The sequence below is a fragment of the Rhinoraja longicauda genome, chromosome 20, assembly GCF_053455715.1.
Source record: "Rhinoraja longicauda isolate Sanriku21f chromosome 20, sRhiLon1.1, whole genome shotgun sequence".
NCBI classification, from domain to species: domain Eukaryota; kingdom Metazoa; phylum Chordata; class Chondrichthyes; order Rajiformes; family Arhynchobatidae; genus Rhinoraja; species Rhinoraja longicauda.
This window is the reverse complement of record NC_135972.1, coordinates 17232870-17255005: the sequence shown is the minus strand read 5'-3', so window position 1 is coordinate 17255005 and position 22136 is coordinate 17232870. Positions and strand designations below refer to the sequence as shown.

Sequence of the window (22136 nt, the reverse complement as noted above, 5' to 3'; positions counted from 1 at the left end):
CATGTCTCTCCTTCTCTCCCTCATCTCCCCACTTCTCTCTGCCCTCCAACTCTCCATCTCTCTGTTCATCCCTCTCTGCATCTCTATCCCCCCCACTCTCTATCTCCCTCATTCCCTCTATCCTTACACATAACCTCCCTCTCTTCCTTCCTCCCTCCATCTCTCTCTCATTCCCTCCCTCCCTTTCACAGCAACTTCAGCACAGTAGTCACAAGTATCATGCCATCTTATTCACCTGCAGTGTGCCCACCAAACACAGTTGACCCCACTAGTGTTATACAGTGATAGACCCTTCCCACCAGTACTGTGCCCACATTATGCAATGACACAACCTTTCCACCAGTACTCTACCTGTGTTCTCCAGTAACAGACCTGACCCTACCAATACTGTAGAGCAGTGTTACACATACATTCTCACAAGTACTGTACCACAATGTTTTGCACTGATATACCCTTCCTCATCACTACAGAGTTATATATAGTGACAGATCCGTCTCCACCAGTATTTGTTATACAGTGAGACTTGTTCCTACCATAACTATACATGTTATACAGTGCCAGATTCATCTCCATCAGTACTGCACCTGTGTTACAGTGGGACCTGTCCCTACTAGTGTGGTAGTCGTGTTATACAATAACACCATCAGTACTGTATCCCAGTGTTATACAGTGAGGAACTCGTTCCCAACGGTACTGTATCCCAGAGTGAGACACTGACAGACACTTCCCCACTAATAGTCTACTGACAGTGGAAGGACATAATCACCCGACAGCCTCAAGTGCACCTGTAACTATGGTCACTGACACAGATGTTAGATCACCTTCTTGAAAGCAAATCCGTAGAAATCGACTAGTCCGGATGGAGTCCTTGTCCGTCCTCAGGTCCTGAGAGGACCAGCTGGCAGAGATTCACAGATATCTTTAGTCTCTCACTACTGCATTCTGAGGTTCCTGCCAGCTCTAAGAAGTTGACTATCAACCTAGAGCCAAACCAAAGAAAGGTGGTGTGCCTTAATGGCTTCTGTACAGTGGCGCTGACATCCACCATCATGAAGTGCTTCAAGAAACTGGTGATGGCACACATGAACCCCAGCCTCCCAGACAGCCTGATCCACTGCAGTTTGCTTACCGTCACAACAGGTCCATGGAATATGGCAACTCTCTGGCCCCAACACGCATCGCTGGAGCATCAGGATAACAAGCACACCTATTTATTGACTATGGCTCTGCCTTCAACATCATAATCCCAACCAAACTCACCTTCAAACTCCACAACCTAGCTGTCAGTACTCTACTCTGCAGATCAGAACCAGAATCAGGACAGGGAACAAAACATCCTCCATGATATTTCTCAACATGGGAATCCTGAAAGTATGCAATTTCTGCTTCTTACTATATGCTCACTATACACTCATAACTGTGCAGCCAAATTCTGCTTTGACCCCATCTACAAGTTTGCAGATGACACCACTGTACTGAGACGGATCTTAAACAGTGACGAGACGGCGTACTGGAAGGAGATAGAGACTACTTACATGGCGTGAAGACACCAACCTCTCCCTCAATGTCAGTAAGGCGAGGGAGCTTGTCACTGACTTCAGGAAATGAGGTGGAGTACATGCCCCGAGGTGGAGTTGGTTGAGCTTCAGATTCCTCAGTGTAAATATCATCAGCAGCCTTGGAAAAACAAACTGAATCTATGGCCGAGAGCACACCAACGTCTCCACTTCCTCAGGAGACTCAAGAATTCCTGCAAGTCTTCAATGACTCTTACCAGCTTTTACATATGCACGGAGGAAGCATTCTATTTGCATACATCATAATTTGGTTTGGCAACATCTCTGCCCAAGACTTCAATAAATTACAAAGTGCTGTGGATATAGTCCTGTCCATCACACAGACCAGACTCCCCCACCTTCGACTCATGTACACGACACATCGGGAAAGCAGCCAACATAATTAAGGACCATTTCCACCCAGGGCATTCCCTCTTCTCCCCTCTCCCATTGTGTAGAAGATTCTTTGCACTACCTGTTATACTTGGGTATGGCTTGATTGTACTCATGTATAGTATAATTTGACTGCATGCAAAGTTTCTCACTGTATCTCAGTACATGACAATAATAAACCAATCTCCCAGTGTTATTCAGCAACAGACCCATCCTCATAGATCTATACTCCAGTAAAACACAGTGACAGAGCCATCCCCACTAGTACGAAACTCCAGTGTTACACAGTGAAAGACCACTACCCACCAGTTCTGTACCCCAGTGTTATTCAGTGACAAACCAAATTAGTATATCCAGTGTTACAGTGACAGATATATCCACTCCTGTACTGTGCCCATGTTATACAGTGACAGAACTATCTCTCCAGTGACAGACTTGTCCCCACCGGTAATGTACCTCAGTGTAATACAGCGACTGATCTGTCCACATCAGTACAGTACCACAGTATTATGTGGTGGTAGATCCATCCCCACCAGTACTGCACCCCAGTGTTAAACAGTGACAGACCCATCCCCACCAGTACTGTACTCCAGTGTTATAGACAGACCCATCCCCACCAGTATTGTATCCCAGTGTTATACAGACAGACCCATCCCCACCAGTACTGTACCCGTGTTAAACAGTGACAGACCCATCCCCACCAGTACTGTACCCCAGTGTTATACAGACAGGCCCATCCCCACCAGTACTGTACCCGTGTTAAACAGTGACAGACCAGCACCTGACAACACTACAATCTGGAGTGTGCATGCGTGCGAGTATGCAAATGTAACTGTTGATGAAAGGCTGTAATTATCTGTGGAATGAATGCCCTCTGGGTACATGCGGTTTTGTAATTGCCTGGAACGATGTCGATGTCGTGGCTGTTATTACAGAAACCTGAATAACTGCTTCACTCTAGGTTGTTTTGTCACTGGCCTGCATGGACTTGTTGGCCCCTTCACTGACCTGGGTTTCCATCATCTCCCTCCCTGTATCAGCTCAAGCCCCTCACCGAAGGGCAATCTCTGAGCAACGTCGGGTCTATGATCCTTCTCCCACTGTATTATTCCTCGTAAGTGACCTTTGTGTTGTGACTGCCAGGGCATTGCCACTGGTCATGGCCACACCATGGCGGCACGGTGGCGCAGCGATAGAGTTGCTGCCTTAAGCGAATGCAGCGCTGGAGACCCAGGTTCGATCCTGACTACGGGCGCCGTCTGTACGGAGTTTGTACGTTCTCCCCGTGACCTGCGTGGGTTTTCTCCGAGATCTTCCGTTTCCTCCCACACTCCAAAAACGTACAGGTATGTAAGTTAATTGACTGGGTAAATGTAAAAATTGTCCCTAGTGTGTGTAGGATAGTGTTAATGTGCGGGGATCGCTGGGCGGCGCGGACTCGGTGGGCCGAAGGGCCTGTTTCCGCACTGTATCTCTAAATTTAAATCTAAAACAAAAAAACCTGACTCGGGGTGGGGGGGGCTGGCAGAGGGGACTTAGGTAGGGAGGAACAGGGCGAGGACAGACAACGGACATATTCTGGGGTGAGAGATCATTTTTGATCGCGTAGAAAGTCACAGCACAATCACCATTTACCATGGGTTACATTCAAGTCTTTCCCTCATCCTCTGCTGGTGTATTTGTCCAGCAGCAACCCTTCAAGAGCAGGCAGCTGAGAGGCTAAAGGCTGGGCCTAGGTGCTGAGGCCCAGAACAAAATGACACCGAGGCTGTCTGAATGCCAGTGGGGAGCGGGGCCTGGAAGCTTCTAGGCGTGAGGCAGAAAGGGGTGAATGCTGAAGCAGTACCTACAACTCACGCTTCCTGTCCAGACCTTTGTCCAGTATATCCCTTTACAGAAATAAAGGATGCTGTTGGAATACAAAGCAGCTCATGGGATATATATTTTTTCATTCCGTTTTGGAATGTGGACAGCTTCCTGCGAGCTTGCTGCCCTTCCGTCCTACTTGCAGCAGAGCTCATGGGTCTGGGAGATGCTGTCAGAGTGGGCTGGGCTAGTATCCTGGGCCAGTAAGTACATTCTATAGACGGTGTGCACTGCAGCCACTGCGCCGGTGGTGGAGGGAATGGAGGGAATGAATTCAGGATGACGGATTGAGTGCCAATCGGCCGGTTGTTTTTTTCCTGAAGCTTCTTAAGAGTTTTTGGAGTTATACTTGGCCAGGTACGTGCAAACTGTTCCATCAGGCTCCCGGCTTGCCGCGTTAGTTGTGCAAGGGTCTTGATTGTGGCCTGTTCTTGAAGCCACAATGCCCATGCATTGGGTTTAGTTGATCTTCTTGTCAATGGTGATCATGAGCGATTGATGGATGTCAAGATGGTTGGAGATAGTCATCGCGACACTTTTGTGTTGAAAATGATATTGAGCAGGACCTGGATCTTGGATCTTGCCTGGGTCATGCTGCAGGCACACATTGAGGTCATAGAGCTCAATGGCACACAAATCGGTCCTTTGACCCAACTTGTTCATACCAACCAAGTTGCCTAATCATGCTAGTCCCACTGGCATGTGCTGACCTGATATCTGTCCAATCCTTTCTCTCCCAGTACCTGGCCAAGAGTCTTAAATGTCATAATTGTACCCTCATCTATCTGTCGCTGGCAACTCATTCCATGAACGCACATCCGTGTGAACAATGTGTCCCTCGAGTTCCCTTTACATCTTTCAAACCTATGCCCACTAGGTTTGGACTCCCTTACCCTGGGGAATAGACTGTGATATTCACTTATCTACACCCCTCATGATTTTAATTACTTCTATAAGGTCACCCCTCAGTCTCCTACACTGCAGGAACAAAGGACCCAACCGATCCAGACTCTCTTTACAAGTCAAACCTTCCAGGCCCGGTAGCATCCTCATTAATCTATTTTGCACCTTTTCCATTTTAATGGCATGGATTGCCTGATTTGCTGAGGAGTTGTGAACAGAATTGGCCATTGTGAAATTATCAGCAAAACAGGTTATCAGTGGGCAGTTCTTTGTAGATGACATGTTATTTGACCACTGATTAATATGATCACGAGCAAATTCATATATTAACAAGTGAGTAAATCCACCCAGTATTTACTCAACATATGGATTTTGTAGTATTAAAGACAGACAAGGGTGACATGTAGTATTTTAAATGATGATGTTTCTGCTCTTTTAATCTCTTCCTGATTTACACTGAATAATACCAAGGGATTAAAAGTTTCAAATGTTTTCAAAGGTCTTTTATTGCCACGTGTACCAATTAAGGTACAGTGATATTCGAATTACCATACAGCCATACTAAAACAAAGCAACAAGACACACAACTACATAAAGCATTGTCGGATATTTTCTCATTTAAAAGGCACTATACAAATGCAAGTTTTTTTTGTTCAGTCACATATTTCATTTTTGTAGCAGATGCTCAATGATTTGGAAAAGTAACAAAGTGGACGAAAGCCCACAACTCCCTGTTGGTTATTCTGACCTTGGGAAGAAGCGGAGGATATATAGGCACTGTTATCGTACGGTATTCAGTCGAACCAAGCCAGAGCGCATGCCAGATTTCAGCAAATCTTAAAGGAGCAGGCATATAATGCAATGCCAAGCAATCCTCTGATAACTGCTCACTCTGACACTGCTCATGAGAGCTTCAAGCACAGAATTACAGAATAGTTACAGTGCGGAAGGGGGCCATTTGGCCCGTTGAACCCATGCTAGCTCTACATAATTTAGATACTCCCACACCTCTACTCTATCTTCATAGTTCTGCTAGTGTTTTCCTTTCATACACTTGCCCAGCTCCCTTTTGAATGCTGCAACTAAATCTGCCTCCATCATTGCTGCTCAAAATTCCAACAACTCAGCATGCTAAAATTGATTTTCCTTATGCTTCTTTTAAACCATCTTCATTCTATGCCACTGGTTCTTGAAAGATTTCTATGCTGATACGTTCACCATTTTAAATATGCCCATCAGATCCTGCTTGCAGCCTCTTCTGTCCCGAAAGAATAGTCCCAGTGACTCCAGTCCTTCCTCACAAGGAAGGAAGGGCGACATTTTGGGTCGGCACCCTCCTTCTGACCTCTGAGGAAAGGATTAGTAGAGTATTGTCTGAGAGCTGGCATGCACCTGATGGGTAGAACAGCCTCCTTCCAAAGTGTAAGGAAGTATGTAATACCAAAAATATAATACTCCCAGTAACGTAATCACATTTCTTGTGGACATCACAGTGACGCAGCTGGTAGAGTTGCTGCCTCGCAACACCAGAGACCCGGTTCGATCCTACCCCTGGGTGCTGTCTATGTGGAGTTTTTACCTTCCCCCTGTGACTCAGTAAGTTTCCTCTGGGAGCTCCAGTTTCCACCCACATCCTATAGATATGCGGGTGGGTGTAGGTTAATTGCAGCCCTCCATAAATTGCAGTCGAGATGGTCAACAGATTCAAGTTCCTCGACGTAAATATCTCTAAAGAGTAGTCCTGGGCCCAGCACATTGGAGCAGTCACAAAGAAAGCTCTTCAATGCCTCTTCCTCCTTAGAGTTTTAAGATTTAGTATGTCACCGAACACTCTGTTGAACTTCTACAGGTGTGCAGTAGAGGCATTTTGACTGGTTGCATCACAGTCCAGAAACGAAGGAGGCCATCAGAAAGTGGTGGATGGTGTACATCGGCGAGACCAAACGTAGACTGGGCGATCGTTTCACGGAACACCTTCGCTCAGCCCGCCTGAACCTACCTGATCTCCGGGTTGCTGGACACTTTAATTCTCCTTCCCATTCCTACAGACCTTTCTGTCCTAGGTCTCCTCCATTGTCAGAGTGAGGCTAAACGCAAATTGGATGAACAGCATCTCATATGTCGCTTGGGCAGCTTACAGCCCAATGGTATGAATATTGATTTCTCTCACTTCAGGTAACCCTGGCATTCCCTTTTTCTATCCCTCCCCCACCCAAGTCGCACTAGCTTCTCATTTTCACCCTACAAACAGCTAACAATGGCCTGTTTCCCTTATCATCATTACTTTTTTGCATATCTTTTATTCATTGTTCTTTATCTCTCCACATCATAGTCTATCTCTAGTTTCCCTTATCCCTAACCAGTCTGAAGAAGGGACTCAGCCCGAAATGTCACCCATTCCTTCTCTCCAGAGATGCTGTCTGTCCTGCTGAGTCACTCCAGCTTTTTGTGGCTATTGCCGGTCCATCACGGGTATTGACCTCCCTGCCATTGAAGGGTTCTACCAAAACGGCAACTACTATCATCAAAGACCCTCACCAAACTGGGCATGCTCTCATTGCACTACTACCATCGGGAAGAAGGTACAGGAGCCTGAAAACCATGAACAGTGCTTAACACTGACCACAACCCTACCTCAACAACTATCATCTGTGAAGGACTTTATTTTGGATACACTACAGACTTCAGGTGTTTGCACTGTTACAAGTTGGTTACATGGTATTACTGATTGTTAATTCATTATATTAAATGATTATTGAATATGCTTTGTGTGTTACTGTGTGGCTGGGCCTGTAAAGCTGCAGCAAGTCAGAATTTCATTGTTTCATTGCCAGTTCATGACAATTAAACACTCAGGACTCTTGTGAGTAGTTTGATTCAGGTAGAAGACCAGCAATAGTGTTCGCACCTAGACACATACGACCAGAAGGAATTGGATCAGAGGTAGCCCAATCAGCCTTCCAGTGTGCTCCGCCATTCAATCTCATTATGGCTGATGCAAGTTCCTCAACTCTCTCTCAATAGACAATAGACAATAGGTGCAGGAGGAGGCCATTCAGCCCTTCGAGCCAGCACCGCCATTCAATGCGATCATGGCTGATCACTCTCAATCAGTACCCCGTTCCTGCCTTCTCCCCATACCCCCTCACTCCGCTATCCTTAAGAGCTCTATCCAGCTCTCTCTTGAAAGCATCCAACGAACTGGCCTCCACTGCCTTCTGAGGCAGAGAATTCAACACCTTCACCACTCTGACTGAAAAAGTTCTTCCTCATCTCCGTTCTAAATGGCCTACCCCTTATTCCTAAACTGTGGCCCCTTGTTCTGAACTCCCCCAACATTGGGAACATGTTTCCTGCCTCTAATGTGTCCAATCCCCTAATTATCTTATATGTTTCAATAAGATCCCCCCTTATCCTTCTAAATTCCAGTGTATACAAGCCCAATCGCTCCAGCCTTTCAACATACGACAGTCCCGCCATTCCGGGAATTAACCTAGTGAACCTACGCTGCACGCCCTCCATAGCAAGAATATCCTTCCTCAAATTTGGAGACCAAAACTGCACACAGTACTCCAGGTGCGGTCTCACCAGGGCCCGATACAACTGTAGAAGGACCTCTTTGCTCCTATACTCAACTCCTCTTGTTACGAAGGCCAACATTCCATTGGCTTTCTTCACTGCCTGCTGTACCTGCATGCTTCCTTTCATTGACTGATGCACTAGGACACCCAGATCTCGTTGAACTCCCCCTCCTCCTAACTTGACACCATTCAGATAATAATCTGCCTTTCTATTCTTACTTCCAAAGTGAATAACCTCACACTTATCTACATTAAACTGCATCTGCCATGTATCCGCCCACTCACACAACCTGTCCAAGTCACCCTGCAGCCTACCTCACAATTCACACTACCCCCCAGCTTAGTATCATCTGCAAATTTGCTAATGGTACTTTTAATCCCTTCGTCTAAGTCATTAATGTATATCGTAAATAGCTGGGGTCCCAGCACCGAACCTTGCGGTACCCCACTGGTCACTGCCTGCCATTCCGAAAGGGACCCATTTATCCCCACTCTTTGCTTTCTGTCTGTCAACCAATTTTCTATCCATGTCAGTACCCTACCCCCAATACCATGTGCCCTAATTTTGCCCACTAATCTCCTATGTGGGACCTTGTCGAAGGCTTTCTGAAAGTCGAGGTACACCACATCCACTGACTCTCCCCTGTCAATTTTCCTAGTTACATCCTCAAAAAATTCCAGTAGATTTGTCAAGCATGATTTCCCCTTCGTAAATCCATGCTGACTCGGAATGATCCCGTTACTGCTATCCAAATGCTCACCTTTGAATACATTCAAGGATTCTGCCTCCACAACTCCCTAGGGAAAATAATTCCAATGATGCAGAATTATTTGAGGAAAAAAAATCTTCATCTTGAAACGTAGGCGACTGAGGGATGTTCTAATAAAAGTGCATAAAATCATGAGAGGCACAGATTGGGTTAAAGCACACAGCTTTTTTTATTCAAGGAAGGGGAATAAAGAACTACAGGGCATAGGATTTAGATGAGAAGGGAAAGATTTAACAGAAGCTTTGTTACTTAGAGGGTGGTGGGTAGGGAATGAGCTGTCAGAGGAAGTGGTTGAGGCAGGAACAATTACAACATTTAAACACCATTTGAACAGGTAGATGAACAGGAAAGGTATAGAGGGATGAGTCAATCACGGACAATTGGACTTGCTTAGGTCTTGATCAGTGTGGATGAGTTGGGCTGAAGGGCCTGTTTCAATGATGTATGACTATGATTCAATCTTAAATGGGAACCCTATTATTCTGAGATCAGATCCTCTGGTTCTGGACACCCCCACGACACAAAACATTTCTCCAGCATTTACTCTGTAAAATTCCCTGAGGATCTAACATTTCAATAAGATCACCTCATTCCTCTAAACTCACAGTTAAACCTTCCCTCGGAAGCCAACCCCTCCAAAGATGGGTTCATCCTAAACCTTCTCTGAATTGTGTCTGGTGATAATATATCTTTCCTTAAATGAGGGGACCAAAACTGTTCGCAGTACTCTGGATGTGCTGTCACCAGTGCCTTGTTACAGTTGCAGTAAAACTTGACAACATTCTCTAACCCTCTCATAAGTTATAGGAGCAGAATTGGGCCATTCAGCCCATCCGGTCTACTCCGCCATTCAATCATAACTGATCTATCTCTCCCTCTCAACCCCATTCTCCTGCCTTCTCCCCATAACCCCTGACACCCTTCCTAATCAAGAATCTGTCAATCTCCACCTTAAAAATATCCATTGACATGACCCCCACAGCCGTCTGTGGCGATGAATTCCACAGATTTACCACCCGAGATAAAAGCCAGTATTCTGTTAGCCTTCCCAATTGCCCCTGTATGCTTACTCATTGTGCTGTATATCCAAACACACCAAATCCCTTTATGCAGCAGTGTTGTCCATTGAACTAGCATTCATATCGTCCAGTTTATTGTCAAATGCACAAATATGCTGAGATACGTGTTCAATGAAAATCTTGCTTGCAGCAGCTTCTTGTGCATATGGACTCAAAAAATGTAAACACAAAAAATGTATACATAAATCACATATAAATTCTACAAGACAGTGAAAAGAAAAAGACTGTGCAGAAAAAGTAAGATATTAGCGCAAAAATACACAATAGAAAACAAATCCATGGTAGTTCAAGAGTGCTCTGTGTTCTTCTATTGCCAAGGAACACCATGCACCACCTGCATGGAGAATGCTTCCTACAACATTCCTCCTTCTAGACATATTCCCACATTAAACAGAGTACATCCCGCATTACGCAAGTTCAGACAATAGAAATCCGCCCTCACAAAATTCACAAAACACTACCCAATGAATTTGGGATATGGAATAAAAATTTACTCTTCCGGAACTTATGTGAGAAAAAGTAACTAAATAAGCAGATAATGCGAAAAGGAACAACAATTTTTTTTAAAGGATTTACATTACGGAAAATTACAATATAAATGGTTTTCGAGGAATGCAAACTCTCCACAATGTGAGTGTGTTCTGCATTCTACTTGTAAACATTTTGTTCACTCACTTGACCGATCAATATCACAATGTTATCTGCTCGTACTATCCTTACAGCTTGCCTTCTCCACACCTTTACATCATAATTTAGCCGCAGTATATTCCCTTCCTTCATCAAGATTGTTCACAGATATATTGCAGTTCCATTTCTGATCCCAGCGGCACACACATCAAGTTTTTGAACTTTTTGAAAGTTCAAACATATCTCAGCTACTGGTTCCCCTCCACTCTAGCAGATATGGAAGATAGAATATAGAAAAGTACAGCACAGGAAGAGGCCCTTCGGCCCACAATGTCTGTGTGGAACATGATGCCAAGATAAACTAATCTCATCTGCTTGCACATGATCCATATCTTTCCATTCTCTGCATATCCATATGCTTTTTCAAAAGCCTCTTAAACACCACTAACATATCTGCTTCCATCTCCACCTATGGCAATGCGTTCCAGGCAACCACCACTCAGTGTAAAACCCCCTGCCACACACATCTCAGTTAAACTTTGCCACTCTCACCTTAAAGCTATGCCCTCCAGTCTTTGATGTTTCCACCATGGAAAAAAGGGTTCTGACTGACTACCCATATCAAAGGCTCTCGTAATTTTATATATTCTATCAGGTCTTCCTTCAAAGTCCAGCCTTCCAGAGAAAATAATTCAAGTCTGTCCAACCTCTCCTTATGGCTAGTACCTTCTAATCAGGCATCAATCTGGTAAACCATCTGGTAAACCTCTTGCACCCTTTCCAAAGCCTCCACATCCTTCCTGCACGGGAGGCGACCAGAACTGAATGCAATACTCCAACTGCAGCCTAACCAAAGACACAGAAAGCTGCATCAAACCCCCACTGTTATTTCCTCAAACTGTAATAAATTTGACTTGATTTCTCTGGAATTGTTATGCTACAATGTTGAGAACTATATTCCGCACGATGTATCTTTCAGTTTGCTCTACCTACATACATGACTCAAGTTTGGCTTGATTGATTTTATGTATAGTATTATATGATTTGTTTTGATATCAATAAGATCCCCTCTCATCTTTCTAAATTCCAGTGTATACAAGCCTAGTCACTCCAGTCTTTCAACATACGACAGTCCCGCCATTCTGGGAATGAACCTAGTGAACCTACGTTGCACGCCCAATAGCAAGAATGCCCTTCCTCAAATTTGGAGACCAAAACTGCCCACAGTACTCCAGGTGCGGTCTCACTAGGGCCCTATTGCTCTCCGACTCCTGAACCAATCACCTCTTTCGCACTCCATTCCTGGAATTGCTGCCACTTTCTCTAAAATGTTTGGTTATTCCATCATCAAACTTTTAATACTTTTTGTACTACTTCAGACTGTACTACAATCCTGCACCAGTCTGCGATCTTGCACTCGTTATTGTACATTGCTGAATTCATCATTACTGTACGTGTACTGATTATTTCATGGCACCCTGGTGTACACACCAATAAACTTATTTGAGATCCGAGATCAGAAAGTATTGGTTGGCTGACGTGAAGCGCCCAATAAATGTAGTGTAAAGTCATTTCTCACAAAGAGCAAGTATGCAATGGGTGGGGAAAGAAACTATTTCCGATCTTCAAACAAACCCAGCAAATACAGCAGCTCGGGAGGAATCAGCTCAAGACGTTTACTGCACAGATACTGAGGGGAGAGTGAGAAGATATAGGAAGTTCGGCAAACACGCTGATATGATCAATCATCTGTTTGTAATAAGGCAGATTCTGGAAAAAACTGTGGGACAACATTCAGTGTCACAGCAATTTTATCAAACGATTTAGCACAGGGGTCCTTTAGGCCCATCATGTCCGTGCTTGCCATGTGGCAGAGCTCTAGAATTTGACCCACTTCTCTCTTTTCTCATTTTCAAGCATTAATTCAACTTATGGATTTTAACCAAGCCTTTGACATTAACAGCTGCCCGGCAGAAACATGACATGTTCTGAACGTAAAATAATCAGGAAATTATTTCTACAACCTATCTCCCCTCTGCTCCATCAGTCTGAAGAAGGGTCCCAACCCAAAACTTTGTCTGTCCATTTCCTTCAACAGATCTGCCTAACCCACTGAGCTCCTCCAGCACGTTACTATTTAGGAAAACCCAAAAACCCGATGGTGAAATAACTGAGAATGAACATGCAAGAAACAAGCAGCAGAAAACATATGTTCAACATTTATAAAATGTAAAGGTTGCTGTGATGAATAAGCTCTTGTGAAACTGTGGTTTCACAAAGGGAGATGAGTCAATGGTGGTTTTTCAGATATTTGTTGTTTGAAGTAAAATAGTCAGTTTGTTGTTTGAAGTAAAATGACATCTATAACCAATCTCTGCTGTCTGAGTAGTGTTAGGACGGTTAGATTGGGTCAATAGTTGGGGGAAGTAAGTGATGGTCTCTTACACTCATTTGATATAATTTAGTGAGGGACTGCAGGGAGTTGCAGCAGGTGGAGCTGCTGCCTCACTGCTCCAGCGACCTGGGTTCTGACATTTGGTGCCGTCTGCAGTTTGCCTGCTTTCTCTTTGAGTTTTCTCTAGAAACATAGAAAATAGGTGCAGGAGTCCATTTGGCCCTTCGAGCCAGCACCTCCATTCATTGTGATCATGGCTGATCATCCACAATCAGTAACCTGTGCCTGCCTTCGCCCCGTAATCCTTGATTCCACTAGCCCCTAGAGCTCCATCTAACTCTCTTTCAAATTCATCCAGTGAATTGGCCTCCACTGCCTTCTGTGGTAGAGAATTCCACAAATTCACAACTCTCTGGGTGAGAAAGTTTCTTCTAACCTCATTTTTAAATGGCCTCCCCTTTATTCTTAGACTGTGGTCCCTGGTTCTGGACTCCCGCAACATTGGGAACATTTTTCGTGCATCTAGCTTGTCCAGTCCTTTTATAATTTTATACGCCTCTCTAAGATCCCCTCTCATCCTTCTAAACTCCAGTGAATACAAGCCCAGTCTTTCCAATCTTTCCTCAAATGATGGTCCCGCCATCCTGGGGATTAACCTCATTGACCTACGCTGCACTGTCTCAATAGCAATGATGTCCTTCCTCAAATTAGGAGATCAAAACTGGACACAATACTCCAGATGTGGTCTCACCAGGCCTCTACTTTTTTTCCCCACTTCCGAAGAAAAAGTGCAAACTGGTAGGGTAATTGGCTGCAGTAAATTGGCCCTCATATATAGGTGATGGATAGAATCAGAGAGAGGTTGATGGGAATGTGAAGAAAATAGGTTACAGGGAAAATTAGTGGGGAAAATGAGATTACATTGTGAGGCAGAATAGACTCATTGGACAGAATGACCTCCTTCTATGCCAAAAGGAAATGTGGTATATGGTAGGAAAACAAACAAAATTGGTTGCTTCTAAAGAATGACTTTGGAGGAGTTCCCGTATGTTGAAGTATTTGAAACAAAATCTCAGATATGGTGATAATATTGATCTTATAGCAACAACTAAAACAAATATGCTGGACTAACTTAAAAAGTTTATGTGGAGATAGCAGATAATTTGGATGGTAGATTAACAGAAATAAGTCAAAGGTTGTGATCCTTGGGAAAGATCGGAGGAGACGCACTTGGGTCTCTGCTTCCAGAAAATTCTGCAACATATGGAAAATATTTTGGAAAACTGAAGAAAAAATGAATGAAACAATGACATTTCCCTTTTTATTCATTAATGGGATGCAACTGTTCATAAGCCCAACATTAACTGTCCATCCCAAATTACTCTTGGGAACGTGGCATTTAAACATCTCTAAAATGTTAAATATCGGGTTATGGATTAATTGGGAAGAACATGTTTTCAAAGACTGATGAGGGCAAGGTGTTCGATAGTGTCCACATGGACTTCAGCAAGACTTTTGACAAGATCTTGCATGGTAAGCTGGGCTTGAGGCAAGATCCCATGGGATAAAAGATGAGCTAGTCAAATGGATACAAAATTGGTTTGGTGGAAGGAGTGAAAGGGTGGTAGTAGAGGATTGTTTATCAGATTAGAGGCCTGTGATCCGCAGTGTGCTGCAGAGAATGGTGCAGGGATTACTTCCGTCTCTGTGCTGATAACGGAGAGAAGAGTCATTCGGTAAAATGATCTGCATTCCCACCATCCAGGGACTCAAACAGTCCTTCCAGGTGAAGCACTTATTCAATTGCACTTCTGCCAATCTAGTGCACAGCACTCATGATACAGTGCTGTCTACATCAGAGTAACCTATCCCACTCCAACTTTGATCTGTTGGTTGGTGATCACCTGCAATGAGCCAACTTAACCCAACATAAGCTGAGGAACACCACACCTTCCATCTGGACAGTTCTGATGCAACCTTCAGTCAATTCTTCTCTCTCCATGGATACTGGCTGAGCTGCTGACTATTTCCAACATTCTTTTTTTATTTCAGATCTTCGGCAACTGCAGTTCTCAACCAGCTTGGGTTTGACCTGCCTAGTCCAGGCATGACCTACCTCGCAATTTTGAACAAAGCAAAGTATTGCAAGTATTGCACAGCTCAGCCAATCACCAAATACTATTGCACACAGATATTACAAAACCCTTTTCCGTTAAAAGCGAGAGCGAGAAAGGTCGTCAGAGAGTGAGGAGGGCAGCCGGGAATGAACGGGGACCAGCGGAGAGGGGGGCTGCTGGCACGTGCGGGGGCTTGCAGTAGATAAGACTGTTCGGTGAACTTTTGTAACTTTGTGGGCGCCAAAACATGGCGACACAGGTGACGTCTGCTACATGATTTTACCGGGTTGCGTGCAAAACAAAGCATTTTACTGTACCTAGATGCATGTGACAATAGAGTATCATTAAAACGTTGAATCATTGAATCCATCAATCTTGGTTTTCAATGAACTCACTGACTGAGTCTCCCCAGCGCTCCGGGGTAGAGAATTGTAAAGCTTCACCACCTCTGACTGATTACATTTCACCTCATCTCCTCAATGGCCTCCAGCTTATTCAGAGATTGTGTCTCTGGTCCTTTATTCATCAGCCAGGGGAAATATCCTGTCAAGCCCTTTAGACATTTCGTAAATCGAGATTTCTGCCCATTATACCCGAACATAGAACAGCGCAGCACAGGGACGGGCCCTTAGCTGATGATGTCTGTGCTGAATATATTGCCAAATTAAACTAATCTCTTCTGACTGCATGTGCACCATATTCCTCCATATTCAGGTGCCCAAATAGGAGCACCTTATATAGGTCTGTCGTGTCTGCTTCCACTACCAGCCCTGACAGTGTGTTTCAGGCACACACCTGAACGGCACGGTGGCGCAGCGGTAGAGTTGCTGCCTTACAGCGAATGCAGCGCCGGAGACCCAGGTTCGATCCTAACTACGGGCGCCGTCTGTACGGAGTTTGTACGTTCTCCCCGTGACCTGCGTGGGTTTTCTCCGAGATCTTCGGTTTCCTCCCACATTCCAAAGACGTACAGGTTTGTAGGTTAATTGACTGGGTAAATGTAAAAATTGCCCCTAGTGTGTGTAGGATAGTGTTAATGTGCGGGGATCGCTGGGCGGCGCGGACTAGGTGGGTCGAAGGGCCTGTTTCCGCGCTGTATCTCTAAATCTAAATCATCTCTGTGTAAAAAAACTTGCCCCGCATATTTCATTTAAACCTTTCTCCTCTGACCTTAAAGCTATGCCCTTCAAGCTTTTGACATTTGAATCCTCTCATAATTTTATATATTTCTATAAAGTCTCTAAAGTCTTGAGGATACAGGCCATGACTACACAATCTTTCATCGTATGGCAAACCTGTCAGGAAACCAACGCAGCAAATCTTGGCTGCACTCCCTCATTTGCAACTGCATCCTTTCTCAGGTCATGTTTCCAGCACCGTACTCGGTACTCCACATACGGTCTCACTAAGACCCTGCATATTTGCCATTAATGGTTGATATCAGACCTATCATTATTAAATATAATGTAATGAAAATGAACTGCAGACGCTGGTTTAAAGACGGACTCAAAATGCTGGAGTTACTCAGCAGGTCAGACAGCATCTCTGGAGAAAATGGATAGGTGACGTTTCGGGTTGGGACCCTTCTTCGGTCGGTCTCCGACCCCAGACATTTCCTATACATTTCCTCCAGAGATGCTGCCTGATCCACTAAGTTACTCCATCATTTTGTACCTATCCTTTCATTATTAAACCTAGCCTACGTCTTTCATCACTATCCCTCGTCTCTACGCTGTGATAAGTTTGTTATTATCACAGCTACTGAGAAACAGTGAAAAACTGTATCTCAGTACCTGTGATAACAACAAAAAGTTTGTTATTCTAGCAAATCATGCAGTACGTGTGTACACCAGGTATTCCAAAAGAGAAAATAATCAGAGTGCAGAATATAGTCTTGCAGTTACAGAGAAAGTGCAGATTTTAAACATTGTGATGCTATGTCCAGTGATGACTTACATAACAGAATAGCTGCTGCACTAAACGAACACTCAGAGTCAGAACATGGAGGGAACTTGGGAATTGAACAGAAATAAAATGATTTGAAATCTATCTCTGCACCAAATGGAGACATCATAGTTTAATTGGGGGCATCAAAACTTAGTTGGGAGCAACACAGTACAAGCACCACAGTTTAGAAGCTGAGAAACGTTCCCTCTCCACCACCTCATCACACACTCCCAGGGTGAGGATACCCTATTTTCGCCTGGGGCTGCACATGTGGACTCATGCTCCCATTCAACTCTTCTATACGGATGTCTTTGAAAGAATTTTTCAAAGAAATGGGATGGAAACATTGTCATCATGTATCGAGCCATTCCCGAGCTGATCGCTGAGCACGGTTTCTCCTCATAGACTGCCAATATTGTGACTGTCTATTTCTCTGCTCTGTGCGAGCAGCAGATGTGCGTGACATGGGCCCACTCCCTGTCATTAGTCAGCTCCAGATGGAATCTGCCTGTGTGGCTGGGCAGCACACAGCTGAACCTTGTGTCACTCTCCCTTCGCAAACATCGACTACAACGGTGGCACAGCCACACTAATACAGAAACAATCCAACCACTGGTGGCATGCATCCGTTAGTTAAATCACTGGTGCCAGAGCTGTTGTAGGCAAGGCCAATCTCAGTTACCCACTGTGCCAAGGCCCAGGCAATGGACAACAACTGCATTCTCCTATTTAAGTGGCCCTGCGGTAGAGTTGCTACCTTACAGCGCCATAGTCCTGGGTTCGATCCTGACTATGGGTGCTGTCTGTACGAAGTTTGTACGTTCTCCCCGTGGGTTTTCTCTGAGATCTTAGGTTTCCACCCACATTCCAAAGATGTACAGGTTTGTAAGTTAATTGGTTGGTATAATTGTAAATTTTTCCTAGTGTGTGTAGGATAGTGTTAGTGTGCGGGGATCACTGGTCGGTGCGGACTCGTTGGGCCAAATGGCCTGTTTCCACGCTGTATCTCTAAACTAAACTAAATATAGTCCCACACATGATCCCCTTCCCACGCGCACTTCACTCGCTCGCAGAACCGGGTTGTCGGTCACTGTGAGACCAATGCCGAGGTTTTCTATGCAAGACCCAGGATTACAGGCCTGCCACTCAAGACGGCAAAGTGGCGCAGGTGGTAGAGCTGCTACCTCACAGCTCCAGAGAGCCAGGTTCCATCCTGACCTTGGGCGCTGTTTGTATGGAGTTTGCACATTCTCCCTGTGGCTTGACTCCAGGAGCTCTGGTGTCGTCCCACGTCCCAAAGAGACGGGGGGAATTAATGGACATGTGACAGAGAACAAATTGCAGAGAAGTACGTGAGGAATACGCCAACCAGGTAGACCAAACGTTCTCTTTCTGTCGTGAGGAAATGTTTGTAATCTGCAGAATTCTTCCCTCCAACATCCTATTTTTTATTTTGAACGTTGAGTCTGGTCACGTAATCCTCCATCCCTTCCGGAAGAGGTGCAGGCCAAGGCCTCAGGGATTGAGGGGTGTGTGGGATAGGGCCCCAGGGACATTGGAAAGTTGGGGAGAGGGCCCCAGAGACTGAGGGGGTGTGGAGAGAGGGCCCCTGGGGGTGTACTGAGATAGGGCCCCAGGGATTGAGGAGGATGTGGGTAAAGGCCCCTTAGGTGTACTGGGCAAGGCCCCCAGGGACTGAGGAGGGTAGCTGGCCAAGATGCAGGGATGGAGGGGGATGTGGGGAGAGGGGGAAGGGTGGTAAGAGAGAAGCCCCAGCGATTGGGAGAGGTGAGTGGTAGAGGGCACAGGTACATAGGATGGTGCTGGGTAGTAGGCCCCAGTGACTGAGGATGGGGGGGGGTGGCTGGGCACAGGTCAGTGCTTGCCAAGAACCCTGACACACACAGCACTCACTCACCCACATGATGCTCATCTACACACTTGGCACAATCTATAATGGCAAATTAACCTTCCAACCCAAACACCACCAGAGGTTGGAAATGAACCCGGGCCTCCAGCGCTGCAGGACTGCCGCTCGACTGGCTGAGGCAATATCTCTCGCTCTGATATCTTTGATAACAAGCAAAAGAGCAATATCTGAGGTGGGAACAAGTCCATTTTAACAGCATCCTAAAGCAGAGCGCACCGTAGTATGAATACAAAGCGTTAGAAATGTAGCACAATCTCCAGAAACATATATTCATATTCTCATATGTGGACGTGATATCTCAGCTCAACCTGCCACAATATCATTCAGTACAACCCAGCCTGTGGCTCTGATAGTGAACGACGGGCAGTATGTAGTTCTCCTCACCCGTGTACGTTCGCTCAGCTCCCTGATGTTTACAGCTCACAGGCCATACCTCCAGTTATCTGTCAGCACAGTCGGCAACACGCAGTGCAGGGATAAGAGTTACAACCTCCCACCCCATCCTCACTGACTGAGAACACAAGCCTTGTGGAACAGACGATAGCAAAGCAGAGGCAAGTTGAGAGGCACGGTGTACAAGGAGAGCACCTGGGCTAACCGCTGAGGGTTAGGTGGAGACGAGCAGGTGGATAGGCGGGAACAATCCCTGGGACCGAACGAGAACCCCACTACATGAATACCCCTCTGAGAGTACAAGTGGGTTCACACTCTTCTCAGAAGCATCAGATCTATCATTAATATTTTAGAATGGAAAATACAAAGTGATAATGACCTAACCATCTGTCTCAGTGATGTGGGTTGTGGGCAAGTGTTGCACAAGAATTAGGGAGAATGCCCCTGTCCTTTGAACAGTATTCTGGGTTATTTAAAACCTCCTTGGAGGGTATGTAGGAGCACGGCCTTCAGATGAGCTGTCAAACCACCCCCTCCCAAAGTACAGTGCTCTCTCAGATCTTCCCCCCTCCCTTCCACCGTGCGTTATTCCCTCAGAACTGCCCCTCTCACAGTGCAGCACTCCCTCAGAACTGCCCCTCTCACGGTGCAGCGTTCACTCAGTATTGCCCCTCGCATGGTGCGGCACTCCCTCAGTACTGTGCTCCCTCATTACTATCCCGCTCACGGTGTGGTACTCACTCAGTGCTACCCCTCGCATGGTGCAGCACACCCTCGGTACTCCCCCTTGCACGGTGCAGCACTCCCTTAGTACTGTGCTCCCTCATTACTGTCCCTCTTACAGTGTGGCGCTCCCTCAGTAGTGCCCCTTCCATAGTGGAGTACCACCTCCGTACTGCCCCTTCCACAGTGTCTCGCTTCCTCAGTACTGCCCCTCTTATAGTGTGGTGCTTCCTCGGTATTGTCCCACCCACAGCACGGCACTCTTTCATATTGCCTCTCCCACAATGCGGCTCTGTGGTCAGTCCAGCCTGTCTCATAGTGAGCCATTCGTCAGTTCTGCCCCTCCAACAGCGCAACACTCGCTCAGTACCTCCTGCACCCACAGCATAGCACTCCCTCAGTACAGCCCCTCCTGCAGCGTGACCTTCTCTTAGTTCTGACCCTCCCCCAGTGTGGTCTCAATCTCCCACCCTACCTCATTGGGCCCCTGCATTTTTTACTTGCACTTACTTTGTAGCTATAAAGCTGTATTCTACACTCTGGTATTTTTCTCTTTGTACTGTTGGTCTGATTATACTCCGATATAGTGTGGTTTGACTGGAGTGCACGCAAAGCAAATAAAGTATTGTACTGTAGATCGTCTCAAAATGCTGGAGTAACTCAGCGGGACAGGCAGCATCTCTGGAGAGAAGGAATGGAATCAGTCTGAAGAAGGGAAGTTTGATCAGCAAGGCTTTCTGGAGGAAGGGAAGCCATATAATAGGGGTAGCTGGATTCAACCTTGGAGACAACAAAGTCTACAAAATACTTACATTTATAGTGAGGAGAAGTGCGAAAGCAGATGAGAGGGGTTTGATTCAGAGAAAAAGCTGCAAGTCCTCCTTCCACTGGAACTAGCCAGTTTTGATGGCAATTGGCTGAATGAAAGAGTGAGGAAATGATGTTTGCATCCCTGAGACTGAAGCGGGCAGGGTTGAGGGCAGAACCAAGGGAATACACAATAAGAGAAGCACAATTTATGCACAATTTCATACTAAGTATGAGCTAAGTATCAACAGAGGTGTTGATCGGTAGGCTTTGGCTACCTATCAATAGTTATGGCAACTTCACAGTCTATTGACTAGACTTCTGGGAAATCGAAAGTTCAGTTAGGGTCCCATGGAAGAGAAATTGTCACAGGAAGGTCAGAAGTTTGAAGGGGAAAGGAGTGTGTGTGGCAAATGCAAGGCAATGAGTGATTAAAGATCACCCCATGATTGGTGGTTGCAAATAATATCGGGGCAGTTTACATAGAGGGAGAGTAAGGGAGACTAAGAAGGTAGTAAATTCAGAAGAGCAGAAAGAGTGGAGACAGAGGTTGAAATCGGCAGAATGAGAAGCTGAGGGAGGGATCGTTGAAGTAGTCTTAGTGACAAACACTGTGTGTAGAAGAGGAGGACTGTACTCTCCTGGGAATGTTTTATGGCTTTTTTGTTGTATCCAATTAGGTTGCACTTGAATGAAACGATTTACGACCGAACAGAGGAATCACTAGTCTGAAGGTAACTTGCAGTGTGGCAGCTCCAGGGACTATTTTTACTGACATTGTATAGGGGTTTCTGTTCCAAGCCAGTTCTATACACACTTCATACACTCAACGTTGAAAGTATGTCCTGCTCAGCTCTATCACCCAGATAGTCCATGCACCACAATGATCTGATTCCTTCAGGCAGTAGTTACAATACCATTTACCATCAGGATACAACACTGCAACAGGGTTGCTTTTGTAAATTTTTGCCCACAACATCCAACGTGCCAGAATGCATCTCAGCTCTCACGATCCCGGCCACTCCTTCAGCCAAAGCCAATCTGCTCCC

At 45.5% G+C, this 22136-nt stretch overlaps 1 protein-coding gene across 15 annotated transcripts in view; it reads right to left on the bottom strand.

Moving 5' to 3' along the window:
- LOC144603593 (F-actin-monooxygenase MICAL3-like) overlaps positions 1-22136 on the bottom strand; it is a 201670-nt gene that overhangs the window by 162701 nt on the left and 16833 nt on the right. The gene's annotated exons all lie outside the window — the stretch shown is intronic.